At 46.7% G+C, this 23723-nt stretch overlaps 1 protein-coding gene across 1 annotated transcript in view; it reads right to left on the reverse strand.

Annotated features, from left to right (window-relative positions):
* Positions 1 to 23723, reverse strand: part of LARGE1 (LARGE xylosyl- and glucuronyltransferase 1) — a 583936-nt gene that overhangs the window by 551484 nt on the left and 8729 nt on the right. The window lies entirely within an intron of this gene.

Below are 23723 nucleotides of genomic sequence, written 5' to 3' on the forward strand. Positions count from 1 at the left end.
ACTCTAAAACAGCCTTGAAGCCAAAGTGCCTTCACAAGGTGCCTTGTTGTGGTTCAGTTCAACACTGAACAAGTTTAAATTGACTTAAAGTGACAGTAGATGCTAAGCCTAAACCATCGCTCTCCCGAGACGGTACGGCTGGCTCTGCTCAGATCAGCCGGGTTCTTCTGAGATCGGTGCCCCCAGCCTCGTGCCTTCCTGAGGTTGGAAACACCGTGGAACCACCCGGATGCTCCCTTCACACAGTCAGCCTCCTCCGTCCTTCCTTCCTGAGCTTTCCTCAGCTCAAAAGGGACCATCTGGTGCCCAAGCGATGACTCATCGGTGCCCATCCAGTGGTACGTGGTTATTCGTAGTCACGCAGATGACCCAGAGGATGCTTGCATTAATGTGAGATAACATCAAAGTGTCGATTTTTTAAAATGTCAATGAAAGCCCAAAATTTAATTTAAAAAAGTGACTCAGAGAACACCTGCAAGCCCATGAAGGAACACTGTTTGAGAAACAGTTCATAATGAGTCTTCTGCCCTTCCATTTTGTCAAAATCTTCAACAACCTTCAAAAAACCCCTCCCTGCTGCATTTTCAACTGCCTCTCCGTGGCCCTTCCAATCCAGGAAACGCTGTGCATTTGGTGGGTCAATGTAAGAAGAATGCTTGTATATCATGGATAGGGGTGAGAAAGTGGCCAACATTGGAGGCCCTCCTACCTATAAAGCACCTTCAAATATATCCTCACGCAATGCTCACAACAACCTTGGAAAATATTTCACCTGTTTTAGAGGTGAAAAAACCAGCAGTGTTTTTAGCAGATTAAAGTCAGACACACAGTCAAGGGCCCGATTTATTTTTTCTTTTTCTATTTCTTTTTCTTTTTTTCTTTTTTTTTTTTGGCCACACCATACAGCTTGCGGGATCTTAGTTCCCCAACCAGGGACTGAACGTGGGCCCTCAGCAGTGAAAGCATGCAGTCCTAACCTAACCACTGGTCTCCCAGGGAAGTCCCTCCTCTTTTTTTTTTTTTTATTTTAGTTGGTTAACAATGTCGTATTAGTTTCAGGTGTACAGCAAAGTGACTCAGTTATATATGTATATTCTTTTTCAGAATCATTTCCCTTATAGATTATTACAAGATATTCAGTATACTTCCCTGTCCTATACAGTAGGTCTTTGTTGTTTATTTATTTTATATACATAGGGTGTATACATTAATCCCAAACTCCTGATTTATCCCTCCCCCCCCATTTCCCCTTTGGTAACCATAAGTTTGTTTTCTCTGTGAGTCTATTTCTGTTTTGTAAATAAGTTCATTTGTATCATTTTTTTAGTTTCCACATATAAGTGATATCATATGATATTTGTCTATCTCTGTCTGGCTTACTTCACTTAGTATGATAATGTCTATGTCCATCCACGTTACTGCAAATGGCACCATTTCATTCTTTTTTATGGCTGAGTAGTATTCCATTGCATATACGTATCACATCTTCTTTATGCATTCATCTGTGGATAGACACTTAGTTGCTTCCATGTCCTGGCTATTGTAAATAGTGCTGCTGTGAACATTGGGGTGCATGTATCCTTTCAAATTATAGTTTTCTCTGGATATATGCAAGGGCCTGATTTAAATCGAGCTACTGCCTGACCCTAAGGCTTGAGCTTCATGCAGATCCCACCTCATTCCCCCGAAGAAAATCCTACCTTTTGAAGAACTGGGTGTAGTGAAACGACAGGGGCCTGTAAAACTCTCCCCGAGCTCCTCTGCAAAGCGCCATGGTTCTTTTTTTAATTACATAAGTCTTTCCTCAAGCCCCTTCATTCAATATAAATGAAAACGATTCTTATTCCGTCTTCTCATCTTTCTGTTTTAATTGTCAGGTTTGCAAGCATAGCTCTCTGACAGTTCTCGTGGCTAAAACCCAGGAAGGCAGCTCCCTCTGGGGCTAGGCAGACTTGTGCACCGACCAGCACTCCCCAGCACCATTTGTGACATCCTTCTCAATGGGAGAAAAGAAAACGTATGCTTTGGAGTCCATCCATTCATAACTCTTGAGATTTTGGAGCTGGAATAATACATCTTTGGAAACTCTGCAAAATGGCTACCATAAATAAACTTTTTTTTTTCTTGGTCCCTTCTGAAGTACTAGCAGAGGCGGAAGTCAGACTCTCTTCAAATGGGGCCTCTGTTAATCGACTTATGTCAATGCCACTGACGGAGAACATTCGAGGTGGGGAGGTGGGCTCTGGGGGTCCCCAGGGGCTCACCCAACAGTCACAGAGGGACCGACATAAAATGCCAGCATCACAGACAGGTTCCAGCTGCTAGTTTCTCCAGAAGAGGATGGGATCATTTGAACCAGACCTTGAGTGGAGAATGGCCTTCAGTGACCAGAAGATGCGGGAGGAGAGAAGTGGAGAGAAGTACATTCATTTCTTGGGTACTTACCGAGTGCTCAGTGTGGAAAAGGTACTAAGCTTAGGACCAGAAATACAGTGTGGTCCAGGAAAACAGACACGGTCCCTACCCTGGTGAAGTATGCAATCTCACGGGATAAACACATAGGCAAACAAACTACCTGCCATGTCAGTGCTGAGAGGAAAGCCCCCGACCAGGTCCTCAGGGCAGGGGGAGAACAATGGTGGTCAGCCCTGCACAGAGAAGGGGATGGGGGACTAGGGGCCCATGAGTGCCTGCTGGGTACCAGCACAGAGACAGTACAGCTTAGGTTCGTGAAGAGCATGAGTCTGGAGGTTCAAATCCTAGTTTCCCCCACTAACTAGCCCTGTAATCTGGGCAAGTTATAAACTCCATGTTGTAAAGTGGGGACCATCATCATGTTTATCCCACTGTAAGGTGTTTTGGTAAGAACTTAAAATGTCAAATGAATCCATTCATACAGAGGTTTAAAAGAGTGCCTGGCACATAGTTAGTGCTTAAAAAAAAATTCTAGCTACTGTCTTTTTTAAACTAACCTGTACAACCCTAGGATGTGGATTTTTTTTTATATTTAAGTATAGTTGATTTACAATGTTGTGTTAGTTTCATGTGTAGAGCAAAGTGATTCCTTTATACATACATATATGTATTCTTTTTCATTATAGGTTATTCCAAGATATTGAATATAGTTCCCTGTGCTATAGAGTAGGTCCTTGTTGCTTATCTATTTTATATATAGTAGCACATATCTGTTAATCCCAAATCCCTAATTTATCTCTCCCCCCGCCTTTCCCATTTGGTAACCCTAAGTTTGTTTTCTATGTCTGTGAGTCTGTTTCTGTTTTGTAAATAAGTTCATTTGTATCATTTTTTTAGACTCTGCATATAAGTGATATCATATGATATTTGCTTTCTCTGTCTGACTTACTTATTAATCTCTAGGTCCAACCATGCTGCTGCAGATGGCATTATTTCATTCTTTTTTATGGCAGAGTAATATTTCTAGGATGTGGATTTTATCCCTATTTCACAGGTGAAGAAACTGAGGCTCAGGAAGCTGTTAAGGAACTTCACCAAAATCTCACAGGTAAATGCTGGAGCCGAGATTCAGATGTGGGTCAAGAGTCTTCAGTAAATAGTTTCAAAAACCTTAAGATTTGGGTTACCAGAGGATACTTCAGGTTTATCTTGTATCTGCACAATTCCTAGGACTATTCAAAAGGTTCATTATCTTGGTGATAAGCCAGCCTTATTAGGCAACAATTCCTCAAGTTCTTTAGGACAGAGTAGGTTCCAATACTTTTGTTGTGCTGCCTCAGTGTCCCTAAAGGGACAAGCATTGGAAAATTTGGAACGAAAGAGGTGAAGAGAATGCAGAGACTCAAATTTTCATAGCTTTACTGGTCAGAGCAGCTCAGAAGGTTCACGGCCAGTGCCTCCCTCACCCAACAGGTCAGAACAATAAACATTTACAACAGAGCATCTACCATGTTCCAGAAGCCATAAGCTGTAAATTCGCATCTCCTCTGCACGCAAAGCCACTTCTGCCTCCCTTTTCTAGTTCAGACTCCTCATCTGAGACTCATTCCAGGGTTTACCATTTCTAGAAGGTGTTAACCTTTCTAGATTATATCAAGGGCACCCACTCTGTGCTCTCCCAAATACTTGTATTTCCTATCTCTCCACCACTGACCTTGACTGTTTCCTAAGAGTCAGCTCAGGAATCTGTCTCCCTACCAGGCTATGACTTCCATTCGGACACGGATGATGCCATTATTCGTTTTTAAGATATTTATTCATATTTTCCTTGAGCAGACATCTCTTGAGCACCTACTCTGTGCCAAGCCTCATGCTATGTGCTGATGATAGAGAAATTCATGGAGAGGATGCCAATCTAACAGGAGAGTCAGGTGCAGGGAGTGGAATGGCACTCTGATGTCAGTGCTTGGCTTTAGCAAATAACCTCCCCTCTCTGGCTTGGTTACTTGATCTAGAAAATGGAATTAAATGGAGTTAGCTATTACTGTCTCTTGAGATGATGATGATGATTACATGAGATCATGCCTATAAAATGCTGAGCAAGCAGACTCCTGGCACTCAGCAGGTAAGCCAAATACATGCTGGATAATTGTTTGTGATGAGAATTGTAAATGTTGGCTATTATCCAACGGGGGTGTTGCTTTCTCAACGTAGCTTTGAGTCTTTATTTATTTATTTTTTGGTAGCAAGGTCATTAGATATTTAATGGGAAATTGGCATAGTGTTTTGGCTCTGATGAGAAATCAATTTTGAAACATCACATATTTTAAACTCAGAAACCTAGTCAATGCCTGTCTATTCTAAACGTTGATAACATCATCTAAAAACACCTTTTCAAAAGCCCACCCCCTCATGAGGCTTTCTCTGATCACTCACCCAGAAGACTCTCCCTCCTTTTTTTTTTTTTTTAATTGAAGTATAGTTGATTTACAAATATTGTGTTAGTTTCTGGTATATAGCAGAGTGCTTCAGTTATACTGAATCAGATTCTTTTCCATTATAGGTTATTCCAAGATATTGAATGTAGTTCCCTGTGCTATACAGTAGGACCCTGTTGTTTATCTATTTTATAAATAGTAGTTTGTATCTGCTAATTCCAAACACCTATTTTATCCCTCCCCCTCCCTTTCCCCTTTGGTAACCACAAGTTTGTTTTCTGTGTCTGTGGGTCTGTTTCTGTTTTGTAAATAAGTTCCTCTGTATAATTTTTTTAGACTCCACATGTAAGTGATATCATATGATATTTGCCTTTCTCTCTCACTTTCTTCCCTTAGCATGGTAATCTCTAGGTTCCATACTAAGAGATTGCTACAACTCTACATGTTGCTACAAATGGCATTATTTTGTTCTTTTTTGTGGCTAATATTCTATTGTGTGTGTGTACGTGTGTATATATATATATACACATATATATTACATCTTCTTTATCCATTCATCTGTCGATGGACACTTAGGTCGCTTCCATGTCTTGGCTATTGTAAACAGTGCTGCTGTGAACATTGGGGTGCACGTATCTTTCCGAATTAGCAGAAGACTCTCCCTACTTAAACTCCCCTTACTGAGTCCTTTCTTAGGGCACTTTAGCACTTTCTCTACCTTGTATGAGGCAATGAGCTTATCCTGGCCCTCCCGCCACCATCACCAAACTCCAGGACTTCTTTCAAACAGGATCCACATCACACAGGAGTCATATCACATCCCACTATATCAGCCACCTGCTGCATAATCACGCCGCCTAACACGCCATCCCTGAAAGCAGTGTCTTAAGGCAACGATCACTCATTTTCACTAATGCATCCACAGGTCAGCTGGGACTTGGCTGATCGAGGGTGGGCTTGGTTTCTCACTGAAGACTCTCGGGTTGGCTGAGCAGCTCTGTTCCAAGTGTCTCCCATTCTGCTTCTCCTTGGACTACCAGGGTAGGCTGTTCTTGCAGCAAAGGCAAAGAGGCAGGGAAAAAAAAAGAAGAAACACTCCAGGTCTTCTAAGGCCTAGGCTCAGAGCTAGCACACCACCACCTCTGCTTTATCCTTCAGGTCAAAGTAAGCCACACAATTAAGCCCAAAGTCAAAAGTTGCAGAAATATACTATGATCTTCGGCTAGGAATTCAGAAAGGTGTGAAGAATTGGGGTCATTAATACACAGCGAATCACATCCACCACCCAGGTGCCTCGTACATATAAAATAATTTTCAGGCACTGAATGAGTGAATAAATAAATGAATGAATACTGAGTAAATTTCAGAGCCTTGTCAAGACATGGCAATTTACCAGCAGCCACTGGAAGTCCTAAATCTGGTACATCTGTACCACTCTCCCTAAATTTTAGTTTGTGATGGGTCCCTAGACTCCACTGTACTTTAGCTGGAGAGGTAGAATTTCAAAAACTTGTAGGTACACATTGTTATTATTTTATGGCTCTCTGATTACGAAGGGAATCGATATATCTATTCACACTTGGGAGCCCACATGCGCACACACGTCACACCCTCTCAGTAAAAGAAGAAAAACGTGACACTGTTTTGCATATGTGGGGCGAGGGAGGGGATGAAGAGAGAGAAGGTGAAAAGGTGACTTTGAATCAAACCCACAGTGGTTAATTTCCATTTAACTACCTAGCTGAGACTAGAGGTTCAGCAGAAGCACATTAAAGTCCGTGAACTTATGAAATGATGCATTATTGAAGCCACAGCAGGGGAAAGGGCTCGGTTTAGGAGACATAAAAGAACATAAGCCTGCATAAGTGTCATTTTCCATTACAAGGTAACTGCTAGAAAAAAAATCTTAATTGAGAAAGAAGACACCTGCTCCAAGAGGCAAGGCAAAATAAAACTAACCCTCGGCTCTCTAGTCCCCCCGCCCCAGAAAAGCCCGCAGTTCCCTCCTGGAGCTCAAGCCAAGGAAGGAGTCTTAGATGAGTCTATGTCTCCCTCTGGATCCCACTGACCCCAGCTACAAGCCACCATTTGCTCATTCACTCAACAAATATTTACTGAGAGTCTTCAGTGTGCAGAAACCCCTGAGGTCATCAGCTCATATTCAAGAAAATTGCACAGCATATTAACAAACGGTGATGCCACAGGAAAAATCAAAGCAGAGTGAGGAAGCCAGTGAGTGGAGTTAACACAGAGCTACACACTTAAATAGGAGGAAAACCACCAAGTTTTTTATCTCCCTCAGTGACCTTAGGTTCTTTGTGCTTTAACTTTGAAAGGCTTTTTAAATCAATCACCAAATGAAGTTGTTCAAAGCACCCAGGACAGATAAATTATCATGTCATTCCCTCTAGCAGACACAAAAATGGGGTCCCTACCCACAAGGCATTTGCGATCAAGAGGTACTTGAGTGACATGGGAAAACCACCAACCCCAGATTTAACCACTAACTCTAAGCAATGGCAACAGGCTGCCTGTGCAGACGCAAACTGCTGACTTACTAAGGCCTTCTGGGTGTGTGTCCCAACCCCTCTGTCCCTTTCACTGCGTGTTGAGGTGTGAGTTGATGGCACTGAAGATGCAGGGATCTATCCAATCCACAGGCCTGCCTTACCGGGTCCCCAAACTGGGCTCCTAGAAGCCAGCCCTGTGGACCTGGACTCTACTAGTCTAAGGCCAGAAGCACACAGGGTCTGCCTCTAAATGGGGAGGGAGAGCTGTGGGAGTGTCCAGACCAGGCCTCCATCCTTCGCCTCTATCTTCTCCACCCGCTGCCCCACCGCCTGTCATACAAAGGCCCTCCTTCCAGGATTCTGAATATTGGGGGATTATGCTAATCTCCTGGGGAGTCTTTGATCCCACTGCCCAAGCTGCACCCCAAACCGGCTGAATCAATATTTCTGGGAGTGGGGCCCAGGCATCAGTAGACATTAAAGCTTCCCAGATGATTCTAACATACAACTGAGGCTGAGAACCACTCCCTCTCCCCCTAACCAGGGCAGCGGCCCCCGGCTGGACCTCCACCCCTGTCCACCTGGTCTCCCTCACTATCTTTTCTTCTTATTTACTTATTTATTTATTTATTTATGGCTGCGTTGCATCTTCGTTGCTGCGGGCGGGCTTTCTCTAGTTGTGGCGAGCGGGGGCTACTCTTCGTTGCGGTGCGCGGGCTTCTCATTGCGGTGGCTTCTCTTGTTGCGGAGCACGGGCTCTAGGCGCGCCGGCTCAGTAGTTGTGGCTCGCGGGCTCTAGAGCACAGGCTCAGTAGTCGTGGCACACGGGCTTAGTTGCTCCACAGCATGTGGGATCTTCCCAGACCATGGATCAAACCCGCATCCCCTGCACTGGCAGGTGGATTCTTAACCACTGCGCCACCAGGGAAGTCCCTCCCTCACTATTTCAATTTAAGCTTTCAGCTATGCCCCCAACCTCACACTGTCCCACTGTGGTCCAGCAGGAAGGAATCCTCAGGACCCTCCAGGTGGCCTGTGTGTAGCAACTCTATTTTCCAAGCAAAACTGGGACACAGGATCTGGGAGAAATACCCCTGTACTCTTCCAAGGCAGGTAAGTTAGAGGGCACGTTTGGAGTTCTAATTCTGGTTTGGACACACACAAGCTCCATGTGACCTCGGACAAGAAAATGAACCCTACTGCATCTCGGTGTGTTCCTCTGTAAATCAGGCAACGTGACATCCACCTCACTGGGGCTGATGCAAAGACACAGTGACAACTGCTAATCAAGTGTCTGACATACAGCAGGTGCCCCCAAAATGGCAGGGGCTTTTATTAATTTATTATAAGGGAGCCAGTCCAATCAGAGTTTATATACCAAAACAGAATATCTGGGACAGCTTCACAGTTTATGGGGACAACAAGTGAGGCAGAACATTAGAAATCAGAGCCATCCCAGAAAAATGTGATTACCTATATTTTGTGTAGTGAGCATTGTGACCAAGAGGCAAGATATGGGTTTAGGCCAACGCATGAGCAAGTGGGGGATGGAGAGGAAAGCGCAACTGCACACAGGTGGGTGGAGTTGGAACCCTGGGTCTCAGGACTCAGTCACTGCACTAAAAACCGCTGTCCTCAATATCCTGTAATAACCTACAATGGAAAAGAATCTGAAAAAGAATATACATATACATATATATATATATGAATCGCTGTGCTGTACACCTGAAAGTTAACACAACATTGTAAATCACCCATACTTCAATAAATAAATAAATAAAAAGTAAAAAACCACTGTTCTTCCTGCCAACAGGGAATGAGACACACCCCTCAAGCCAGAAATCATAAGAGAACAGGAAGGAACCAGAGGGATGAAGTGACCTTAACAATGAATGTATTCGAACATTAACAGGAAAGAGAAAAACAGGCTATCTGCACACTCCCAGTGGACAAGAAGGGGTGATAGAGGCCTGAGGTGTCTGGGGTGGAAAGTGAGGATGGAATAAATTCAGAGAAGTCTCTGGTGAGGCTCAGTATTAGTTAGCTATTGCTGTGTAACAAATTACCACAAAGTTGGTGGCCTGAAACAGTACTTTATCTCATAGTTTCTGTGGCTCACAGTCTGGCCATGGCTTAGCTGAGTCTTCAGCAAAACAGAGACTCACAAGGCTCCAATCAAGGGACTTCCCTGGTAGTGCAGTGGTCAACAATCCACCTGCCAAGGCAAGGGACACGGGTTCAAGCCCTGGTTCAGGAAGATCCCACATGCCGTGGAGCAACTAAGCCCGTGCACCACAACTACTGAGCCTGCGCTCTAGAGCCCACGAGCCATAACTACTGAAGCCCGCATGCCTAGAGCCCGTGCTCCGCCAACAAGAGAAGCCACCGCTATGAGAAGCCCGTGCACCACAACTAAAGAAAGCCCGCGCGCAGCAACAAAGACCCAACGCAGCCAAAAATATATAAATAAATAAATTTATTTAAAAAAAAAAAAAAACAAGGCTCCTGTCAAGGCATCCCCAGGTGGAGGTTCTCGGGGAGAATCTACCTGCAAGCTTGGGTGCTGGCAGAATTTACTTCCTTGTATCTGCAGGACTGAGGGTCTTACCTTCTTGCTGGTGGCTGGGGGTCACCCTCAGCTCCTCGAAGCCACCCACAGTCCCTTGCCATGTGGGTTTCGCCAACAGCATCAAGCCAGCAAGGAGAGCCCCTACAGCAAGTCAGCCAGCAAATGCAATTACAGGAGTCACATCCCATCACCTTTGCTATATTCCGCTGGTGAGGCGAGTCACAAGTCCTGCCCACTCACACCCAAGTGGACGGGATTACACAAGGGCATGAACGTCAGGACACGGAGGTCACAGGGTACCACTTTTTTTTCATTGTGGTCAAATACACATAACCAAATGTACCATTTTTAAGTGTACAGTTTAGTGTCATTAAGTAGATTCACACTGTTGTGCAACCATGACCGCCATCCATCTCCAGAACTCTTTTCGTCTTCCCGAACTGAAACTCCGTACCCGTGAAACACTAACTCCCCAGGCCCCGGTCACCTCTGCTCTACTTTCTGTCTCTAGGAATCTGACTACTCTAGGTACCTTATGTGAGTGGAATCATAATTATCTGTCCTTTGTGACAGGCTTATTTCACTTGGCGTGATGTCTTCAAGGGTCATCCATGATGGCTCACGTGTCAGAAAATCCTCGTTTTTAAGGCCAAGTAACATGCATTGTATGGATATAACCACACTGTGTTTTTCTGTTCATCCATCGATGGACATCTGGGTTGCTTTCCTTTGGCTATTGTGAGTAACACCGGTGTAAACCTGGATGTTCAAATACCCATTCAAGTCCCTACTTTCGATTCTTTGGGGTATATACTCAGAAGCAGAATTCCTGGATCACATGGTACTACGGACACTGTTGAGGCCCATGTGTACCTATACCGAGTCAGGTTGGCTTGAGAGCCTCTTAAGACTTGTAGGAGCAGAGGAAGAGTAATGGGCGCCCAAGTACCTGAGAGCAATGTAACACTACCAGCACCACGGGCCCTTCAGTGATGCCACTGCCTCACTAGGATGTGCAAACATAAGAGTGTTTGCAGTGCCCCACCTACAGGATACCAGGGACACTGCCCACCCCCAATACCGATCCTTAGTTTGCTTCTGACTTTTGCTATCATTCTACATTTGAAAGGAGTCTTTTTCTGTTCCATTGTCTGAGTTTTCTATAATTAGATAGATAAGCTCGCAGGGAAAGCAAGAGTCTCTCAAAGCACCGCCCTAGGGCCGAGTGTGGATGCAACATGCCAGAGCCCCTTCCCTGCCAACCAGAGCTGCCAGCGGCATTCCAGCAGAGGTCCTCAAGGGAGGAGGAAACTTGGGATAAGAAAAGACTTGGAGCTGCTTTTTCCAGCCATCTCCACAGTCTTTTGCATCGTGGAGTTCTCTGGCCACACCTCTGCAGGTGTGGGGCAGCTCTGCAGGCAGGCGTCCAGTCCTTTGATATGTTCCCTGGAGTCTTCCAGCAAAACAGCTGGCCACCACGACCCGAACACACTTCAGTCTTTAAATCAAGCACATTCTTTTGGAAAACCTCCCACATCTACTCCTCCGCTCTTATTTTTGCTTACCCCAAAAGCTGCAACCGCTAAACTCGCACTGGTGGTTCGGGAAAACAGAGTCCCAGGGATCTATTATTATGGGCAGAATGAGGGGTTCCTTCCTGCTGTCCCAAAGTAGCACCAGATGAAAGAGGGAAGCAGGCTGGGTCCGGACAGCCACGGAGCCACCCTGTCTCTAGGGTAGGAGTTGCGATGGTGGTGTGATGGGAAAACGCAAGGGCAGCAAAGAAGGCCTTATCTCCATCCGTCCCATCTCAGCCAGTGAAGGTGAAATCGGAGGGGGAATGCCAATGAGGCCGCCGGATCTCCAGACAGCCAAAATGTGGCGCTTTATTTCGGAGTCTAAGTGACCGCAAACAAGCCATTATCAAATCTCTTCAGGGACAAAACTCCGTGTTGAAGGGGACAAATAAAAATAAGTACATTAGCACAATAAATCACACAGACCTGTCGCTGAGACCCATTATCCCTGGGGGATTACGGGACTGTTTTCTTCCCTGCCTTTCAGCTCTTGGTTCCTGGTTTTCCCATCATTGTTTTAATACTGCAGCCATTATTCTCTGTGGCACGAAGAGCCTGCCGTTTCTCTGTAGTTCTGGGTGGCAAGGGCATAATTTGTTTTACGATTTGCTTGGGAGGGTAGCTGTTTTATATTCACCTTTAAAAGATACATTTGATAATCGTAGCAGTGAGACCCCGCTTAAAAAGCAAGACCCAGCCTGGCATTCCTTTCAGCATCAATGTGGTCACAGTTGCAACAAGCCAAAAGATACCCAACCATTACCAGGAGGGCTGTGCTGTTTCTTTGGGGGCCCACATGCCCAATAACGGCCTTAGTCATGTTTAAAGAGTCACTGAATCATGTGGCAGGCAGCCTGGGCTGGAGGGAGACAGTCAGAGGTTGGAACTCAGGGGGCCTCGGTTTTACCATTAAGTTGGTGTGACCTGGGGCAGGTCCTTTGATCTCCTGGGCTGAACTGTCCCATCTGCCCAAACAAACCAGTTGGTCCACATGCCTCTCTGGAGCCGGAAGGTTTCTGCATTTCTCTAAGGTGCAGAGGGAGTGGGCGGAGCTTTAAGCCAGATAACAATACTTTTCTTTCCACCTCTCTCTCAACAAGATCATTACAAGATTCATCTTAAAATAAAAACCAACCCATTATGCAACTGTCCGAGACATCTTCCCCCCCCCCCATCCATGTAGAAATCTTCCCTCCTGCCCCTCAACCCTCAAGTTGTCTTCCAGGACAGTGCATTCTGAATACTGTAACCAAATCCTCTCCCAGTGTACCCACCAGGAAGTGGATGGAAGGATGGGAACCCAAGGACAGAATGTGCTGGGCCAGATGTCCACAGGGGACCCGTCTGCACTCTTCCCCATCAGAAGTGAGCAGGGCAACAAATCCCCTCAGCTCTTGTGCAAGATGGCTGTGGACTCCCGCGTGCGGCATGGAGACACCAATAGTCCTTTCAGGCATCCCCATGTCAATTACCACACTGAAATCCCGCCATGGAAAGACCACTTCTTGCGCCGTAAGGCTTCCAAGCACCGCACTGCGCGAGGCTGCCATATAACAAAACTGATCCCAGAACTTCATGGCCCATCTGAGAGGCCCAGACATAAAACCCACCCGATGCAGCCCAACTCTCAAAATACTCCATAAAGGGGTCAAGTTCAGAAAAGGCAAAAAAAAAAAAGGTTACAAGCTCTCCTGTGTTAGATTTGGAGCTGGGTTTTATGGACCTCAAAGCCTGCCGAGTGGCCTCTCGGGAGTGGAATAAAGAGGTTTCCTTCTAACAAAGTGATGCCTCTCTGGCTTTGCAAAATTTGGTGTAACAACCCAATAAATACCAAATGGAGCTAGATATACGGTAGCTTTTAGCCCAGGAGGCCAGGGGCAGGTGGCAGAGGAGGCAGGTCTGCCTGCAAACAGGATGGAGATCTGGGAGACAAGCGAACCCAGTCACAATGAACCAGGCCATCCAGAGTGAGAGCTCCACGCAGGCAGGGCCCTTGCTCTCCTCCCCACCACGGAGCCCAGCACAGTGCCTGGCACACAGCAGATGACTGACAACTGCATGTTCACTGAAGGAGTGAACAAAGGACTGAAACAGAGGCAAGTGGCATCCATGACCTGCAGCCCCTAAAAACTCTGAACCAGTTGATGGGGAGAGAGCTAAGAGCTAGCCAACAAAGTGAGACTTCTGCAGAGCTTTGAGCATCTCAAAGAAAACATCTACACGTACATATACTCTGACAGCAACACATAACTGTGCTGTATGTAAAAGGCAGTTAAAGATGCCAAGTCCTTTAAATGTCAGCGTGAGGGTTTTGAGGGCTGTTTTGGGTCTGTTTGTTGTGTCGCTTTTTTTACTGACCACTGCAAGTTATTAGGAGCCAGCAAAAGAGAAGCATATTCTGAAAACATTCTTAGCCTCTGCCCCAGTGAACCCCTTCTGAATATCAAAATACAACTCATGAAAAGAAACCAATAAAACTACTACACATTCCCACGCTCTCCATGAAAGATTCAGGAGTTGGGACAGATATCTCAGGATTCACATCCAAATTGTACTGTGGAGCGGCAGAGAGTGGCCGGCAAGCCAGGACAATGCAGCCACAGGCCACTCTAAGGGGCCACAGCTCCACCCTCTGGGGGGAACTTCCCCTGCAAATCTTGCCAACTTGCAAGTTGCTCCAAGTTTCCACCGAACACAGAGCCCAGGTCACACCACCCCAAAGGACTTCCAACTGAAAAACTGCACGGGGGGCTTCCCTGGCGGTCCAGCGGTTAAGACTCCACGCTTCCAATGCAAGGGGCGTGGGTTCAATCCCTGGTCGGGGAACTAAGATCCCACGTGCCACGCAGCACGGCCAAAAGAGAAAGAAAAACTGCATAGAACATGTCATGTATTAGATCCAAATGCTCCCAAGATACCATGTAGCGGGAATAAGAGACATGTAACATCCCATGGGGCATTCTGCCATCACCGAGGGGATATATTTTCTAGGGTGCTTTCTCTTATGATTGTGTTTGAACCTTAGGTTGAAGGTGGACCTTGTTTTCTGGAGGAGGAAAAATAAAACTAGGAGAGTAATGAGTTGAATTGTGTTCCCCAAGAAAGCTATGCTGAAGTTCTAATCTCCAGGACCTCAGAAGGTGACCATATTTGGAAATAGAGTCTTTACAGAGGATTCAAGTTAAAATGAGGTCACTGGACTGAGCCCTAACCCCATACGACTGGTGTCCTTGTAAAAGGGGGAAATTTGGACACAGGGACACACACAGAGGGAAGACGATGTGCAGACACACAGGGAGAAGACAGCCACGTGACTGAAGTGACGCATCTCTGAGACAAGGATCGTCAAGGGCTGTCAGCAAACACCGGAAGTTAGAAGAGGCAAGAAACGATTCTCCCCCAGAGGCAAAAGAGAGACCGTGGCCCTGCTGACACCTGAGACAGCTTGACTTTAGACTTCTGGCCTCCAGGACTGTACAACATCCCACTTGTTGTTTTAAGTGCCCCCGTTTGTGGCGCTCTGTTACAGCCGCCATACGTAGCCAGTACGGAGTAGGTAAGTGCCCTACCCAAGATGAGCTAGCAAACAACATTTTGCTTGGTCAGAACTTCTCGCTCCTGGGTCCTATACTCTCCAAGACTGGCATTTGCTTTCAGTAAAGACAATCTCCAAATCAGTTACCACCACCCACACTGGCCTATGAAGGAGTGATATCATGTGGATGGATTTTTCAAAAGCTCATCGTCCTCCCAGGTAACACATGTGCACTTCAACCACGTCCTGTAGTTTGCTTTCCAAACTCTTTAAGTTTTGGAATTTCTGGATTATAGGTAAGCAAAATTCAGGTGGGAGATTTTGGGGGTTTTGACATGAAAAGACTACCATCTGCTACCTATTCTCCACTTCCTTTCCGCTGTGATATTCCATTACAAACATCGACAGACCAGACAATGAACACGCAAGCCGTATTAAAACAATAATTAACGCCGGGAAGAGAACAGTGACAACTGCTTAGCAGAGGAGAAAAACGGACAGGTTTGTCATCTGAGGCGCTTAAGAAGGATGAGCCTTGGGTGTGAATGGAAAGCAATTTCTGATGCAACAGTGGCCCTTTAGGGACTTGGATCAAAGTGACTCATTAACCCCCTCGCTTGCAAACTCTGTTCCCTAAGACACAAAAGGTAGGGTGACGAGATTCTCTCTCACTCACATCAGCCCTGGCACAAGGAGAGCCCGGCAGAGCTCTCAGCCACATCAACCACTGCTCCAGTGGAAACAGGAAGAATCCTGCCTTCGGCAGCCGCCTACCCCACACTCCCCCAAAAGCCCTAAAACTCATTTCACAACCAGAGTGCACCCTTCGGGGATTTCAGGAAAGGTGTTACTGCAGTAACAGAGGCAGCACTGACCTTAAGGACCAGAAAGGTCCAGATTCCCACTCTCCGATCCCAGGCATCTTTGACAAACTCAAACCACCAGTGCTCACCTGTACACTGTCTTCTCTCTACTCCTATTGAAGGCAAAAGTATACCCAAACAGCAAACTGCAACGAACTTACCATCCCCGAAACCGCTGAGCTTGCATTTGCACAGGTGAACCTGTTACTAACTTGGGTTTTAAACAAGGTATGGGTATTAATATTACTTTGCAAAATATAACCCATTCACAGAGTTAAAATAACAGATGTGTTATAGAGTGAACCACACCTCCCCGCCAAATTCATGTGCTGAAGCCTTCACCCCCAGGACCTCGGAATGTGACTGTATTTGGAGAAAGGGTCTTTTAAGAGATGATTACGGTTGAATGAGGTCGTGAAGGTGGGCCCAAATCCAGCATGACTAGTGTAAGAAGAGGAGATTAGGACACAGATACGTACAGAGGAAAGACCACGTGAAGACACAGGGAGAAGATGGCCATCTGCAAACCAAGGAGAGAGGCCTCAGGACAAACAACGCTGCCAACAATTTCATCTGGGACTTCTAGCCTCTTGAACTGTGAGAAAATAAATTTCTCTTGTTTAAGCCACCCAGTCCCTAGTACTTTGCTACGGCAGCCCTAGCAAACTAACACAGACGGAGTTCCCTAATTTTTAATTTCTTTTTCTTAATCGCATAACTAATGGCTTTTTTAAAAAAAGAAATCACAAAATACATTAAGCCAGGGATTTGGGGCACTGCCTTAAGAGTCTTGAAATTACCAAAGCAGGCAACAGACGGTATCGCTAACGTCATTTTGTCAATGGGCAGATGGGTATCATAAAGGTAAGCGTGTTGGCTGGTGGTGCATGGAAGGGAAGAAGCATACCCAGGAGAGTGAAAGGCTTTTAGAGAAGACGCCGGTAGTCCATTCGATCTTCAAGGTCTTCAGGTTACTCTTCCTACAGAACATGCTGGGATTTTCTGTTTGCCCAGCTTCTCTTCAGGAAGCCCCCTTCTCCTCTCCCTAAGCGATTCCAATAGGATGGACCCCACCTCCCCTGACCAGGTTCAAGGACGTGACCTTGGCCCTTCCAACCAGATCATGACCAGGACTTTCACCAGATCTACTGGGAAAAAAATTCTCTCCTTCAGCTGTCACGGTGAGATGGGTAGGATGTAAGCCTGGGGCTCCTGAGGACCATCCCTGCCACCTGACAGGGACACTGCCTGAAAACGATGCCAGCACAGAAGAGAGCAGAGCCAAGAGACAAAGCAAGGACTTCAGGATGACATTTGAGGACCTGGATCCAGCACTACCTGAAGCTGCCCTTTTTTTTTTCCCAGTTACTGAAGCAAATAAAGTCCATTTCTTTTTCTTTAATGTCAGTGTTAATTGGGTTTCTATCAGTTATGTCTGAAACAGTCCTTGCTGAGCCACTAAGGCACTCTGGTATACAAGATCACACGTCTAATTACATATATAAAAGTTTCATCAAAATTGAAACTATGTTTACATTTTACTGCAATTCCCTACCGTTTCAAGGGTGCTTTATCAGGAGTGCAATGATGGAGCCTTAGGAGACACTGATGCCCCTGAAATTCTATGAAAAAATAATATTTTGGTGCAGAAGGGTCTGTGGCAGAAAACAACTTCAGAATTTCCACTCTGAACTTCAGTATCTTAGGGGGAAGTATAGTACAATTAGCTTCAAGCTTTTTTTAATTCTGAAATTTGAAAAGCTTGCCTATTTTTAGGCTGACGTCTAAAGTTTTCATCATAAACTGAATACCTTCTAAGAATAGAATTTCCAACATATTGTAAACACGAGCATTTTAAAAAAAGACTTCCACATCATATTTTTTAAACAGAATCTAACAATCTGATACCCATCATTCATTTTTAAAAGTTAAAAGCAAGTTATTTCTTAAGATCTGAAAATTTTATATCATTCCTTAGCATAAGAAAGGGGCGCCACATGCCCTGTTTCTAGCAGCAAGTTTAAACAAGTAAAAAAGAACGTGGAAAGGGGCAGCCTTGTAAAAGTGCCTTGATTAGAAGGTTCCCACACACCAATTTCATAGTTCCTTTGTTCAGTGCCCCTTAAGGTTTTTATACTCAGAGCAACGCACGCGAGCAAGATTAGTGTTGGGCAAGAGACGTGCCTTTTATAAAACAGGGACAAATGACTGTGAAAAGGGGTGGTCTCAGTCCAATCAGTTTCAAGAAAGCGTCCATATATGAGGTCGAAAATCTGGAAATTGATTCCCTTAAAACTATCCACACTTGCGATACTCCACGAAAGGCTTCGGTCTCACCAGGGTTATGTATATTCCAGTGCTGAGACACCTGGGCTAGTAGATCATGGGTCAGAGATGAAGAGGAAGTTATTCTGGAGACAGAACTGAGTTCCCGTCTCTGGCTTTATCACGTGGGCAAATAACCTCTGTGCACCTCAGTTTCCTCACCCATAAAATGAAACTGCAGCTCAGAGTGCTGTAGGATCAAAAAGTACCATGCAGGGGGCTTCCCTGGTGGCGCAGTGGTTGAGAGTCCGCCTGCCGATGCAGGGGACACGGGTTCGTGCCCCGGTCCGGGAAGACCCCACATGCCGCGGAGCGGCTGGGCCCATGAGCCATGGCCACTGAGCCTGCGCGTCTGGAGCCTGTGCTCTGCAACGGGAGAGGCCACAGCAGTGAGAGGCCCGCGTACCGCAAAAAAAAAAAAAAAAGCACCATGCATGTCAAGCACTTCTCAGAAGCACATAAGAAACAACTGATAGATGGGAGCTACCTTTGTGACCACCCATTACTATTGTTACTGTTATTTTAAATACTGCTCGTCACAACTGGCCAAGAGTCCTTTCCTATGCCCTTCACTAGCTCTCATCCACCTTACCAGTCGGAGCCCAAATCCCAGTGAGAGTAGACAGCAAGGTGGGCCAAAAGCTCCTGAAAAATGGCCTTGGGTGATCAGCGGGCAAGTGTTTGCCTTTACCTTCAGGGCTTCTGTGAACTTTCTGAGACCTCTGGACAGGGCTGAACAGAGAAAGTCGGTGTTCCCCCTCCTCAGCCCCGGGAGCTGTTGTCTTACTTTACCAACAAGCACAACCACCAGAAGGGGGAGAGAGAAAAACAGTGGAGAGGCTCTAAATACAAACATCAGTTACAACAGCTAATACGTATGGAGTGCTTTCTGTGTACCAGCTCCTGTCCCAAGCATTACACACACATTAACAGATTTAATGAGCTCAAAAATGCTGCGTCAACAGGAGTTATGGATAAACCCGAGCAGAACGAAAAGCAAAATGTCAAAAAGTACGAGCCAGAGAAAGCATCCTTCGGTGTGCATTAGGTCAGTCCACCACAGGAAAAGCGAAGGGCTTCCTGAACCATGTAACCAGTGTCCGTGCCAAGCACAGGCTCATAAGGCACAGCACCTGGATCACACAAACCATCTGATAAGCCCAGGGTTCATCTATCACTCCTCCGTGATTCACGAAGCAAACCTACTCATGCAGCACCAATGCCTGGCTTACAAGGGCAGTGTCATAAAAACCCAAATGGACCTCACAAATACCAGAGGCAATAACAAATATCCAACATAAACACGTGCTTATCCAGCAGTCTTTGGGCGCTGATGCTGAGCTTCTGCACAAATGCATCCGGTCCTCCCTAGCCACTCCCCATCACTGTTTGATAATTTCTCAATCAATAATAATTGCGATTCTGCAATGGGTTCTCTAGGAATGTGGAGTGGTATTAAGCCTAGTAAACAGACACCACAGTCAAAGGCTCCATCAGTATCTAGGGACCAACTGCGACCAGAAAACACTTGAGGATAAGACCTTCAATCAAACACTTGAAAAAAGGATGTGTTTTAGATTGTCTGACGATGACTCCATCAGGGTTTAAAAAGCCTAAGAGGAGGGCTTCCTTGGTGGCGCAGTGGTTAAGAATCCGCCTGCCGGGCTTCCCTGGTGGCGCGGTGGTTAAGAATCCGCCTGCCGGGCTTCCCTGGTGGCACGGTGGTTAAGAATCCGCCTGCCGGGCTTCCCTGGTGGCGCAGTGGTTAAGAATCCGCCTGCCGGGCTTCCCTGGTGGCACAGTGGTTGAGAATCCGCCTGCTAATGCAGGGGACACGGGTTCGAGCCCTGGTCTGGGAGGATCCCACATGCCGCGGAGCAACTAGGCCCGTGAGCCACAACTACTGAGCCTGCGCATCTGGAGCCTGTGCTCCGCAACGAGAAGCCGCCATAGTGAGAGGCCCGCGCACCGCGATGAAGAGTGGCCTCCGCTTGCCTCAACTAGAGAAAGCCCTCTCACAGAAACGAAGACCCAACACAGCCAAAGATAAATAAATTAATTAATAAACTCCTACCCCCAGCATCTAAAAAAAAAAAAGAATCCGCCTGCCAATGCAGGGGACACGGGTTCGAACCCTGGTCCGGGAAGATCCCACATGCCACGGAGCAACTAAGGCTGTGCTGCACCACAACTACTGAGCCTGCGCTCTAGAGCCCGCGAGCCAAAACTACTGAAGCCCACGCGCCTAGAGCCCGTGCTCTGCAACAAGAGAAGCCACCGCAATGAGAAGCCCGCGCACCGCAACGAAGAGGAGCCCCCGCTCGCCGCAACTAGAGAAAGCCCACACACAGCAACGAAGACCCAACACAGCTAAATAAATAAAATAAATTTGTAAAAACAAAATGCCTAAGAGGAGAGGAACGAGGAGACTGAAGATCTGAGAAAATGGAAAAAGCAGAGAAACGCAGCAAGGAAAGAGCAGAAAAGGCAGAAAGGCACCTCCTCCTCCTCCTCCTCCACCACCTCCTCCTCCTCCACCACCTCTTCCTCCTCCCCCTCCCCCTCCTCCCCCCTCCTCCTCCACCACCTGCACCACATTCCTTGAAGGCATCAATGGGCCCCAGCGATGGCCCACCACCACCTGATCATCAGCAAAAGGGCATGCATTCTTTAGATTCAGGAATACCCTACAGTACAGCATAACACTAAAGGTTCAACTAGAAAAGGTTACATTATACCTGAATAGCAAGTTCAGTGCAATCCAAAATCACCACCACCACCACCACCCACCACTTACAGGGTAGAGACAGCATGGTCCAGGCAGACGGTAAAACACTGAAGATTCCCCAGAGCCATGAGATGCCATCTTTACTGAAGGGCTCCCACACTCCGGGCAAGCCAGCCATCTGGAAGCTCGGGGAACACGGTGCAGAAAAGCACAGCAGGAGAAGCCAGTCCAAGGACAGATACAGTTCAGCGCCCAGTTATCAGGAGAAGCTTGAAGGAAAGACCGCCTGAACTGTGTTTTGAAGGATAAACAGAAGCGTCCCAAGCAAATAAAGAGGGAAAGAGCTTATCAGCCAGAAGGAGAGGTAGGTGCACAGCTTGGCAGATTTGGGGGAAAGTAAGCAGTGAAGAAGGAAAATAATGAGTTGGGGATTGGTGGGTGGTGGGTGGGGTTGGCAAGAGAAGATGCGGCTGCAGAGAGAGGCAGGGGCCAGTTCACAACAAGCTTTGTGTGTCCTGATAAGAAAGATGGATGCTTTCCAGTGGCTGAGAGAGAGCCAGTGAGGGTAAATACACAGAACATCCTAGAAAAGCCCTCGTTCTTTAAAGATTCCAAATAAAGACTCCCTGTAAGGAATTGGACTCTCCTCTTTGAAAAATTCTGTTATCCAGAATGGCTTACTCCACGTTTCTGAAAAGTGTGTCCTGTAATCTCTCAGCAAGGCCCTCCTCGGGCAGAGACACACCACCAGTCACGGGAAGCACGGCCCAGCTTCACTTTTAAGGTGGATCCGGAGCCCACATGTCAGAGTTCCAATAATTTCGCTCTCGGCCCTCCGCAGCTGCTTCAGGAACCACTCATGAGGAAAAGAAAAATTTTCTACATTCTACCCCTTACTGGGTGTCATCCTAGACTAGGTAAAAAGGTTGTTCTATCACCCTGGGCTCATCTGAACAAACCCCCAATAAGAGAGGCTGCGGAGAGGACATTTTCAGCCCAGCCCCATCCCCGCGCCCAGCCCAGCCACGGGAGGAAGTGCCATTCTAAGAACTACTGCTACTGTCACAAGCAGACTTTATCCCAGTGACGCTTCCCAGTGGGCAATGAAAACCATCTCGCACTTCAGTCCCAATGACTGGGATCAGAGGAAATCCTAAAGCTTCCCTCTGTGTCCATCCGCCTGTACCAGTTCTAGCTCAGTGGCCTTTAGAACTTCATATACGAACTAGTACAAAAGCCTGTTCAGCGACCTCCCTGCTACCATCTCTCCCCACGCCAATCTGGCCCCGAAACTGCCACTAGGTTCATCTTCCTAAAACAGAGCTTTGCGTACACCATCCTCCAGATCGAAAGTCGTCCTGCCTTCCAAAAGTCCACAGCCCCAATCCACCTTGCCAACTTCATCTCCAGCTCCTCGCTAATGGAAACCCAAGCCGACTTACTTTATAACCCCAAAATTCATATTTGTGCGTTCTTCAACCTAGCTGGCTGCTCTACCTCCCTTTAACTCTTCCATTCAAATCTTAATCATCCTGGGTCCAAGGACCCAAGGCAAATCCTACCTCCACTGCCTTTAAGCAGCTAAAGTAAGCTCCCGCCTCCGATTTCCCATCAACTTTGGGTTCCAATAATCCACAACCATTCCCTGCACTGCCACATCATTCCTATTGTCGCTCTGAACTGTTCACTTGAATCTTCTATCGTTGTTTAACTTCTCACACATGTTTTTTTTTCCCCAATCTCTCTAACTATGTTGCTTGAGGGCAAGGACAGAAGGCTTTCAGTTTAATTGAATAAATGTTTATTGAAGGATTCCTAAGTGCTAGAAGTGTAGCCGGATGGGTGCAACCCAGTCCCAGTGCTTCTTAAGGCACTTACACATAAGGAAAAGAATAGGGAAAGTATACAGATATTGACAATGCCAAGTAGAAGGGAACAGGCGTGGCCTTTGCGGTGTTTTAGGTGATGCTCCCTGTCACTCTATCCTTCCAGCTCCTATTCACTAAGACCCAATCTAATACTTTCTCCTTCTTTGACTCCCTCAAGCGTAATGCTACCAAGACACAGTGCCCACTGCCCTGTCCATGTCTTTATTAGTATTTACCTCCCTCACCAAGACAAGGCTACTAGATGACGCAGGCAGGTGATTTCCTCACCTCCCTGTTCCTGATGTCAAGCCGACACCTCTCAGGGCAGGAGTTTCACGAATGCTGGCGGATGAGTGAATGCTGGCTTAGTAGACGTTAACCAATACCATCAAGGAGACAGAGTGTATGGGGCCTGTAGGCAGGAAGCAGAGATTCTGACTAGAGGCCAGGTCAGCACAGAGACAGCAGACACAGGAGGCAGAACAGCTGTGAGTCAAGTCCTGGCTCCACGCTCCACAGCTGTGTGACCTGGGCAAGCCTCAGCTTCCATACCTGGAAAATGGAAGAGTAAGACCACCCACCTCGTAGGGTTACCATAAAGATGAAATGACACAAAATGGTCAAACAGAAGAGCGCCTGGCACAAAAGCAGAGCACGAAGAACGTGTGTGAGGAGAAGACTGAAGGCAAGTGTGCTGGATGGAAGGGCAGGGAGCAGAGGACAGACAACCAGAAAGCAGGGGGTGTGAGAAGGCAGAGCAGAGCCTTGGGCCACATAAGGTGGTCAGGAAGCAGGGGCTCTGGATCTGCCTCCCCTCTGGATAATTTGACCTCCCCAGCCTTAGTTTCCAGAGCTGTGAAATGAAGGTCGAGCGGGCTCAAGGGTCTCCTGCAAC

The sequence above is a fragment of the Delphinus delphis genome, chromosome 11 (genome assembly GCF_949987515.2).
Source record: "Delphinus delphis chromosome 11, mDelDel1.2, whole genome shotgun sequence".
Classification (NCBI taxonomy): domain Eukaryota; kingdom Metazoa; phylum Chordata; class Mammalia; order Artiodactyla; family Delphinidae; genus Delphinus; species Delphinus delphis.